This window comes from Gossypium hirsutum, chromosome A11, assembly GCF_007990345.1.
Source record: "Gossypium hirsutum isolate 1008001.06 chromosome A11, Gossypium_hirsutum_v2.1, whole genome shotgun sequence".
Taxonomy (NCBI): Eukaryota; Viridiplantae; Streptophyta; class Magnoliopsida; order Malvales; family Malvaceae; genus Gossypium; species Gossypium hirsutum.
The window spans coordinates 115,222,967-115,234,097 of record NC_053434.1 but is presented as its reverse complement, the minus strand read 5'-3'; the positions used below and the strand labels follow the sequence as shown (position 1 = coordinate 115,234,097).

Sequence of the window (11,131 nt, the reverse complement as noted above, 5' to 3'; positions counted from 1 at the left end):
AGAGCAATTATTTGAAATTATTTTTTGGATTCGATTTTAGTTTTCTACATTAAAAATAAAAATAAAAACCTATAATATCTGTGGTTAATGTACTATATATGCAATCAAATATAAGCGTAGTTGACATAAATTTTATGGCACACATCCACAATAAAATTTAAGTGAAGAAAAATTTTTTAGTATTAAAGGATTTTTACAAGAAAATATCTATTTAAAGATTTAATTAATTGCTTAAATTCAATTAAATTTTGAAATATTGTTTCCGGGAAAATTAGAATGATTTTAGATATAGCTATAAGAAAAAACAAATATATATAATAATCTTATTGATTTATATAAATATTGCGTATTTAATAAATAAAAATAATATAATATTAAAAATTTTTATTATGAAATAAACCAAACCATTAATCAAAAAGTTGTTTTTAAAGGTATAACTAAAAAATTTTTGAAAAAAATCGAGGGATCAATATCCGCTTAAGTTTAAAAGTTAAAACAATATATAATTGATTTTCAAAGATTATATACCTAACTTTCTAAAGTTATATAATTGTCATTAAAGTTATCAAACTGTTACATTTTTTTCACTCATATGTTAACTTCTTTCAAGAGGGTGGTGCGGCATGTTAATTTAAAGGGTTAATAACCAAAATAGATCCAAAACTATAACTAAAATATCAATTTGAATCTTTAAAAAATTTTCTTAATAAAATTTTAATTTTTTTTGTAAAATTTAAGAAATATTGATTTGAATCCCTGAACTGAATTCATATTTAAGACTTATATATTGAGAAAAGATTTAGAAGTATCAAATTGATATTTTAAATGTAGCTCTCGATTAGTTGGAGGCTCTTAAAGCGGTACAATTAATCTGAAGGTTTTAGGTCCCACACGCTTTACCAGTTGATGTATGGCTATAGCCTATAAGTTTGAAAATTATCCGGTTGGGATTCAAATTTATCATACTCAATTATTTTAGTTTTTTTTAATTTTGCTTTGAATTTTTTAAAAATATATATGGTTTCAAATTTATGTGCTTTAACATGTAATTAATTATACTGTAACAATATTTTTATTTGGTATGTTTAATTTTTAATTTAACTCGAATAATTTCATTCGATTCGACTCAACTCGATTCAAAAAAATATCAAATTGAGTTAGGATGATAAAGTAGGGCTCATGAACTCGATTAACTCAAAATTTTTTTATTCTATCCTATCGAATGCACATCCCTAGATCCCACTATGTAATTTCTATGAAAGTCTTTAAAAAAAGAAGAAGAAGAAGAAGAAGAAAATTCCACAAAAGGAAAAGAAGAAGAAGCAAGTATTGGTCTCTGTCTCTTTCATTCGTAATTGATGCCTATCCTTTCGCTTGGAAAAATTAGAATGATTTTAGATATTCGCTATAAGAAAAACAAATATATATAATAATTTTATTTAATACTATACAATAAATTATATAAATATGACGTATTTAATAAATAATAAATCTCACTCTGCAAAAAAGATTTTCTCTTTATATGAGATAGAATATTTAAGCGAATAAGATAAAATCCAGCCTACTGATCTTCCTATTGTAAATCCATATGCTGCATATAGAAAATCAACCATTTCTCCTGTAAAGTCTATTAGAACATTGATCAAAGGCTCTACTAAACAAGTAAGGGAGTATATTCAAGCCTCAGGGTTTGATAGCTATCTCATTTTTGCGGCTTCACCAGAACAGTTCGTTACATAAAATTAGTAATAAAAGTGAAAAGGAGTCAAAATATTAAAAAAAATTATTATGAAATAAACCAAATTATTAATCAAAATGTTCCTTTTAAAGGTCCTTAAACTTTATTGAAATTTTATTTTAGCTCTCCATTTTATTTTTTGTCTTTTTCAGCCATTAAGCTTGCATTTTTTTTCTAGCCTTGGATGAAAAAGTTAATATTTGTTAACTACGATGATGTGGCATCTACGTGAATGACATATCAACATTTAACAATTTTTAAAATTTTAAAAATATTAAAAAATATTTTTATAAATTTTATACTTTTTAAATAATTTTAACTTTAATTTTAAAAAATAATTTTCTAATTTTTTTGAATTTTAAAATTTAAAAAAATTAGTTAAATGCTAACGCATCATCACACATCTGCCACATCTGCAAAGTTAAAAAGCGCTAACTTTTTCATTCATTTTGGGGTAATTTGACAAAAAATACAAGTTAGAAAGCTAAAAAGGAGAAAAATTAAATGGAGGATTAAAATAATTTTTTTTTTGTAAAATTGGAGGACAAAAAAGTCTTTATGCTTTTTTTTTTATTTAAATTCTATACGTTTGATTTAAGCTTGTAAATTTTCTTCTGATTATGTTTATTTTTAATTGTTAAATATCTTTGGAGATAAAAATAATATAAAAGAGGTCTTAAAGTTGGATTGACATTCAGGAAAAACAAATAAACCATGTTAATGTAATAGTTTTATTTTATTTTATTTTATTGTATCAGCATAAGAATATTAATTTTAGTATTTAGTTTAAATACATATTTACTTGATTGGCTCATGTATACCAATAAAATTAAACATATAATATAATTGATGAGGTTTTAGCCAAAAGTGTTATTAAATGTAGGTTAAAATATGTTCAAGTTCGTATATTTAGAATTTAGTTCATTTTTTTATTTTAAGTAATTTAGTCTCTCTAATTTTTAGATTTAAAAATGTAAGTCCAATTTTTAACACCATTAAAATAATTTTGTTAAATTTAGATTCATTACAACATTTTTCTTTTGTTATATGACAACCATGTGAGATTTTTTTGAAAAAATTCGCAGCAGGGAATTTAACAAATAATAATAATTGTTGTAGATCTGAATTTTAAAATATGAAAAATAAATAGACTAAATTTCAAATATATAGTATAATGACTTAAAACATTTATAATTTTGATATTGTAAATTTAAGGTTAAAATATGCTTCAAGGATCAAAGTAAAAATATAAAAGGACCAAATACAAATTTTAATTTTAAGAAAAATAAATGCATGGTATTTAGAAAAATTCGAAAAATCGAGGGACAAACATGCACCTGCGATGCGAGCAAAGGTTAAAACAGTTGTATAATTGATTTCCAAGGAGAGGACCATTAAGCTTTGGGTAAACAACCCTTTTAACGGAAGTTAAAAGATGAGTGACAAAATTTTAATATTTTGATAATTTCAATAACAATTATGTAATTTTTAAGAGTTGAATGCTTGAAATACAATTTTAATCAAAAATTAAGGACAACTGGTGTAATTTACCCTTCATTTCAATTTGTTGGAGGCTCGTGCAATTATTTTCAATGTGTAAGGTCCCACACGCTTGAGTAGTTGATATACAGTGGGAAGTATGGCTATAAGTTTCTAAGAGTAATTAACTTTAAAAAATGGCTTTACTCATAATCCAATAATCTTCCATCAAATCCGGCGGAACACCCATATGCTTCCTTCAACATCTTCTTCTTCTGCTGCTGCTGCTGATATGATCAAAGCAAGGATATACAATGTTCTCCTTAACTTCAGAGTCGAGTATACTCGTAATGGTTCCGCAAGTCATCTATACAAAGATTTGTGTTGATGAAAATCGAAATTTTTATAGATGATGAGGAGCTTCGAAGAGGAGATGAAATTTCACGAGGTTTGTAAATCTAACATTTTTTGCTCGAGTTTAACTATAAATTCGGATAAATATTGTTATAAAGAATATCAAAGAACAAAAAAGAATTAAAGCATAAATAAGTCTCATTAATTTATTAAATCAAACTTCAATAAAATTTTTAACTAGAAAAGAGAGAAACAATTAATTCTAAGTCTTTCGAAATTTTAACCTAATAATGTAAAAATATAAGGCAGAAATAATATAAAAAAAATAAAAGTGTTGTTAATTAAATAAAGCAGAGATTTTCAATAATATCTTAGTAATTTTCAGGTCAAACTTTAAGGGCGTTTTTGGTACCTTTCTGATATTTTTGGGCCTCAGAGACGAATCCCTGGAGACCAATTGGTTGGGTGGGATCACTTGTTTCTGTGATGACAATGCTAAAGTTAGCTGGTTTGTGGGAACTCAGGCATCAAACAAATGAGGCCTAGTTTAGATTCTGCCCACTTGTTTGCAAGGGGGATTGGTCTCAATGCATTTGTGGTGAGGTAAAGCTTTGTGGAGTTCATGTATCATTTGCAAAGGACGAGGCAGAGGTACAACCACCTAAAAGTTTCAACTATCAAAGCTGAATCCTGCTTCAAGCTTAGGTTATTATTTCAACCGAAGAGTTTTTAAATTCTTTTTGGATTTAATTCGTTGATTCAATTTCATACTTTATTCCTCTACTCTAACATTGTTAAAATGTGATGACATGAAACCGGCAATTAAAGAGCATAACCATAAGCATTAATAAAAATAAAAATATTTAAAAATATATAAATTTATAAAAAAAATATTAAAATTATTTAACATTAAGAATGGATCTAAACAAACATTTGTCTAGATTCAAATGCACTTGGACTCCAATTTATTTGGATTTATTCTAAATGTGTTTTAAAGCAATATTATATATTTTTAATTTTTTATAAAATGTCAAGTTTTTTATATTATTATATATATTTAAACTGATGAATTCGGTACGGTTCGAGTTTATAATGTTAGGTTTAATTTCAAATTGATGTATGAAAGTGTAGTTCTGTATTAGAATAAATGGATCATTTCTTAAATATAATAATTATAATTATAAGCATAATTTTAATTTTTTTTAAAAAATTTATTAATTTTTATAATATTTTATTTATAAAAGAAATAATTATAAAACACAATCAATTATATATTTGATAGTTACGAATTTAATTAATGATATTGACATATTGCAAAAACTTATTTTTTTTTTAAAATATGTAATGACCCAAATATAATTAATTAAAATTATTTTATGCTGCACACGAAGTTAACTTTCGGTGGTACAAAGATTCCTGACTCCAAGTTTCTAAGAATGGGTAGTTTTCAAAAGATGTAAGCGTTTTTTACATTAAAAACCGTTTATTTACTCGTTTTCTATTACTCTTTCATCAATTCTGGCTGAACCCAAAATAAAATTGAAATGGAGTCTTGATATTAAGATTAAAATTATTATGAAATCAATTATTTTATTAATCAAAATATATTTTTAGCATAATGATTTATTAAAGTTAATAAAAATTAATTTTTGTATCTATTTTAGAGTGATTTGAGGAATATCACAAATTTAAAAGTTAAAAGAGATTGAAAATAAATGAAATATTAAAATAATATTTTTATAAAATTAGAAGGTTAAATAAATCATTATATTTATATATTTTTTAAACTCATTTAAGTTTGATTTTAATTTGTTTTACTTAATTTTAGTTTTAAATATCTTTTGAAATTAAAAAATAATATAAATATAAAAGAAATTTATTTAACTTGCGAGCGAAGTTAAAACAATATAATTGGTTCCCACGGACTAGACTTTGAATTTGCTGGAGAAGTCGTACAATTATTTTTAATGTGACTGTCCCACACGCTTTTGCAGTGTAAAGTAGTGCTCTGCCTACAACTTTCTCAGGGAGAAGCAAATGTAAGGGTAATTCACTTAAACAATAGCTTTTCTCGTAATCCAATAATATTTCATCACATTCTCCGTCCTAACTCCTTTGATTCGTCGAATCTCCCTCCTTCTCGGATGTATACTCGTTCAGTTTAGGTGGGAGTTCATCCCAACATTCAGACTGTTCTTCTTTATAATCTCAATTCTATTGATTTGTCGAATTTTCGTACAATTAATTTAATTTAGATAATTTATACACTGACTTATAAAAATCGATATTCATGATTAAATCTAACAATTAACCAGGTATGTAAAAATATCAATTTTTTTCTTTAATAATAATTTTTTTATATTTTTTCTGCATTAAAAGATATAAAATATAATTAGTTAAATAAAAGTGAGAACACTATCTAACTCGTTTTTCTTTGACTAATATTATTTTATAGTAATCAATTTAATAAAAATTTCAACGTTGCAATCCCCGACAGCTGTGGCAACAACTTGACTACCTATAAACATGTTATCATTTATAGTAAAAATATCACACCAAAAATATATTTAATTAAATCGGCGGTGCCCACAAGTGTACGGATCAAATTATAATATAGTAAAGTTTACAAAGAAATATTGGTAAGTATTCTGAGTACCATACCCAAGGAATTAAAGATTAGAAAAATTATTATTAAATTAATTATAGAAAATAATTACTAATCTAATTCGGTCATGAATTAGTAGTGTAAGTCCAAAATAATAGATTTATTAAACTAATTAAATTATTAAATCTAAATTAACATAAAGGATTTTCTTATTCCTAGTGTTGACAATGCAAGAATCTAGCTTATGATTAATTAAATCCCTAATTAATAAATAGAATATTAACTAATTTTAGAATTCGGGTTTTAATATGAATTAGCTATTAATTAACTAATATTACCTCCCAACTTCTAATAATTGATCGATTGGTTAATACTCGTTTATCTCCCGACCTCACTTTCTCAATCAAGATAGACTACAATTTACTCGATTTAACTTATCTCCCGATCTCGTGTCCCTTATGATAATTTCCTAGGGTTGTCACACCTACAGTTTTATAACATGTATCTATACTAACTAACCCTATTATGAATCCTTATTATTTTGTTAATTAATCGACTTGATGAATTAATTAATTCAACAAACAATCATGCAAGATATAAATAAAGTTATTCTAAAATTCATACAAACATTAGTTGATCAGGCTGATGAAATATAAATAAAAGAATAAAGTAGAAGAGTAAAGGGAATGCTCATTGATAAATATATTGAAGCACGGATCCGGAATAATCTCCGCTCGTAATTATCTTTATATTGGAATAAGATATTCCGGCTACAGAAGAAGAAAACTAAAACTAAAGAAAACTATTTAAGTCTAAATCTCTGCTTGATGGATAGATGCTCTAATTTGTGTACATAAGCCTATTATTTATAAGCTAAAATATGTGCAGTTGATGCCCAATATGCCCCCGATATTAATAAATGCTTGGTATTAAATGGTATCTTAATATCTTGCTAAACATGGTCATTGACGTCATCATTGCTTGTGACTCACGTTTAAGCTACGGCTCAGCACAGGTTGCTATGGCTCAACCTAGGGGTCGTGTCGCGCCATAGCTGTCTTTTTATGGCTTTGGAAGTTTTTATCGTACTTTCACGGCTCGGGATGTAACAACTTATTTTTTAGTGGTGTTGAAAATAGTAATTTTAAGATCACAAATCTGATAAGTGAGTCCGTAAATATTATTAATTAATATTTATGAGTCAAATATAATATATTATTATATTGAATTTTAATATGACAATTTTGGCTTATTGAATAAATAGTTAACTATAAGTGAGTTATCCCTAAAGTTAAGTGATTTTAAAAAATAAGGTATTGGGATTTCATTTCTATAAACCAAATATTTACAGAGTGACAGCTTATGTGTATTAAAATTTGGTCTAAAAAATTTGGTGATTTGATAGTTAATTAAGAAAAAATGACTAAATAATAAAAATTACAAAAGTCAATCGTTATAGATTTTTATTAGTTAATATTGGAACCCACCATTGTTTGAAAAGTCAAATGGGGTGGGCACCGAAAGTAGAAAGTAATATTGGTTGGCAAGTTGGGTTAAAAGTTGGCATGGGATAATTGCAATTTTGGTCCCTAATTCTATAGGGACATTGCAAGTTGATCCTTGAACCTCAACTATAAATAGGCCTAACCATTGCTTACTTTCTTCATCCCATAATTGACATTCTCTACTTAAGGCATTATTCTCTCTCTCTATTTGTAAATTTCACTTGTAATTTTTGGAGTGAAATATATTTGGTAGTGCCCGAGGACGTAGGCAAAATTTGCTGAACCTCGTTAAAATTCTGGTGTTCTTTATTATTTGTTTTGCATATTTTGTGAATGTGATTGTAGTATTTATTGTGCTATTAAATTACGATAGAGGGATATTCTGGCTAGGAAAGACTTGGTATTTAAGTGATCTTCATGATCTACCTCTCTTTCCTGGGAATTGAACTTAGTGTGATTTTTCAGTACAATAATTTTACTCTTTCACACGCTTCCGCACAACAATTGGTACCAGAGCCAGGTTCGTACTTGGGGAATACGACCGTTTACGGTACTATTCACGTATACGCACTATTCACGTATATAATACTATTCACGTATATGGCACTATTCACGTATACGGTACTGTTCACGTGTACAGTAGTTGGGATTGAGAAGAAAAATGGCAGCAGCATCGTCATCAGCAAGGACTACTGTGACAAATGCAAAATTTGAAGTAGAGAAATTTGACGGTACCAATAATTTTGGTATGTGGCAATGTGAGATCCTGGATGTCTTATGTCAGCAAGAGCTAGATATAGCCCTTGAAGAAAAACCTGACAAGATGGATGACAAGGAGTGGGCCAAGATCAATAGACAGGCGTGTGGTACAATCCGCCTATGTTTGGCCAAAGAGCAGAAGTACTCTGTCATGAGGGAGACATCAGCGAAGAAGTTATGGGATACACTGGAAGAAAAGTTTCTAACGAAAAGTCTTGAAAATAGGTTTTATATGAAAAAGAAATTTTATCGATTCACGTATGCACCCGGTATGTCGATGAATGACCATGTGAACTCATTCAATAAAATTTAGCAGACTTGCTAAATTTGGATGAGAAATTTGAAGATGAAGACAAGGCATTATTGTTGTTGAATTCCTTTCCTAATGAATATGATCATCTTACCACCACATTGCTTCATGGGAAGGACACGATCACATTTGATGCAGTCTATAGTGCGTTGTATAGATCTGAGACTCGAAAGAAAGATAAAAGAGATCACAGAGATACAACCGCAGAAGTCTTAACAGTAAGAGGTCGTTCACACAGCAGCAAATCTGGTAGAAGGGGAAAGTCCAAAGGGAGACCCGCCAAAGATGAATGTGCCTTTTGCCGTGAAAAAAGGCATTGGAAAAAGAATTGTCCTAAGCTACAAAAGGGCAAGGCTATTTCTAATGCATGTGTAGCGGAGCATGATGAGGAGTCAGACTTTAGCTTGGTTGGCATGGCAATGGCATGTCAAACGGATGAGTGGATTTTGGATTCAGGATGTACTTACCATATGTGTCCTAATAAGGACTGATTTTCTAGTCTTAAAGAGCTAGAAGGTGGAATTGTTCTTATGGGCAATGATAGTGCTTGTAAGACAATGGGAGTGGGTACAGTCCAATTGAAGAATCACGACGGCTCAATCCAAGTCTTGACAGATGTTCGCTACGTACCTAGCCTGAAGAAAAATCTCATCTCATTAGGTGCCCTAGAATCTAAAGGGCTCACAATCACTTTGAGAGATGGATTACTAAAAGTAGTAGCTGGGCAACTGACGGTGATGAAAGGCACAAGAAGAAATAACTTGTATTTTTTAAATGGAAGTACAGTTATTGGATCAACATCAACAGTTTCTACAAAAGATGTAGATTCAGAGGCTACCAGATTATGGCATATGCGATTGGAACATGCTGGTGAAAAAGTTTTGCAGACATTGGTGAAGCAAGGCTTATTGAAAGGTGCAAATTCTTGCAAAATGGAATTCTGTGAACATTGTATTCTGGGCAAGCAGAAGAGGGTAAAATTTGGTCCAGCAATTCACAATACGAAAGGAATTCTGGACTACGTTCACAGTGATGTGCGGGGACCTACCACCAAAGTAGCTTCTTTGGGAGGTATGCACTATTTTATTACTTTTGTTGATGATTATTCAAGAAAAGTATGGGTGTATCTAATGAAAAGAAAAAGTGAAGTTTTGGATGCATTTCTGAAATGGAAGAAGATGGTGGAGACTCAGATTGGTCGAAAGGTCAAACGACTTCGATCAGATAATGGTACTGAGTACAAAAACGATCCATTTCTACAAGTATGCCAAGATGAGGGCATTGTGCGACACTTCACTGTTCGGGATACACCACAGCAAAATGGGGTGGCAGAACGAATGAATCGAACTATACTGGAGAAAGTTCGATGTATGTTGTCCAATGCTGTATTGGGCAAAGAATTTTGGGCTGAGGCAGTTACATATGCGTGCCATCTAATTAACCGTTTGCCATCAGCTGCAATAAATGGAAAAACTCCTATGGAGATGTGGACTGGTAAATCTGCTACTGATTATGATTCTTTGCATGTATTTGGTTCCACTGCATATTATCATGTAAAAGAATCTAAGTTAGACCCAAGAGCAAAGAAAGTATTATTCTTAGGTATAACTGATGGAGTAAAAGGATATCGTCTCTGGTGTCCTGATACAAGAAAGATTGTTTTCAGTAGAGATGTGACTTTTGATGAATCAACCATGTTGAAGTACAAGGATTCACAAAAGGATGACAAAACCAGTAGTACTTTGCAACAGGTGGAGCTTGAAAAGGTTAACGATGATCCAGCTAATATTGAAGGGACAAATGATGAAGAGGTTCCTACCCAAGAACCTCTGCAGCAACAAGATTCAATTGTATATAGAAGGCCAAGAAGAGAGATTCGTAAGCCTGCTCGCTTTGATGATATAGTGGCCTATGCACTTCCAATTACAGATGATGATGTTCCTTCTACTTACACAGAAGTAATAAGTAACCCTGATGGTGTAAAGTGGAAGCAAGCAATGAATGAAGAAATGCAGTCTCTTCATAAAAATAAGACCTGGGAGTTGGTGACACTACCCAAGGGAAAGAAGGCAATTGGATGCAAATGGGTATATGCAAAAAAGGAAGGATTTCCTGATAAAAATGAAATTCGATACAAGGCTAGATTAGTAGCAAAGGGTTACGCTCAGAAAGAAGGAATAGACTATAATGAAGTGTTTTCTCTAGTTGTGAAGCATTCGTCTATTCGGATTTTGCTAGCCTTGGTTGCGCAATATGATCTTGAACTAGTTCAGCTTGATGTGAAGACCGCATTTTTACACGGTGATTTGGAAGAGGAAATCTATATGACTCAGCCAGATGGATTCAAGGTTGCTGGAAAAGAAAATTGGGTTTGCAAACTG

At 29.7% G+C, this 11,131-nt stretch overlaps 1 long non-coding RNA gene across 2 annotated transcripts; it reads left to right on the top strand.

Moving 5' to 3' along the window:
• Positions 1 to 3,406: 3,406 nt before the first annotated feature.
• Positions 3,407 to 7,273, top strand: LOC121209384 (uncharacterized). 2 transcript variants are annotated; one of them, XR_005904508.1, is made up of 3 exons: positions 3,407 to 3,665; positions 3,957 to 4,276; positions 5,566 to 7,273. It is a non-coding gene; the product is annotated as an uncharacterized lncRNA (long non-coding RNA). The 2 variants fall into 2 exon arrangements; XR_005904507.1 differs by lacking the exon at positions 5,566 to 7,273 and having other exon boundaries at positions 3,957 to 4,321.
• Positions 7,274 to 11,131: the final 3,858 nt, after the last annotated feature.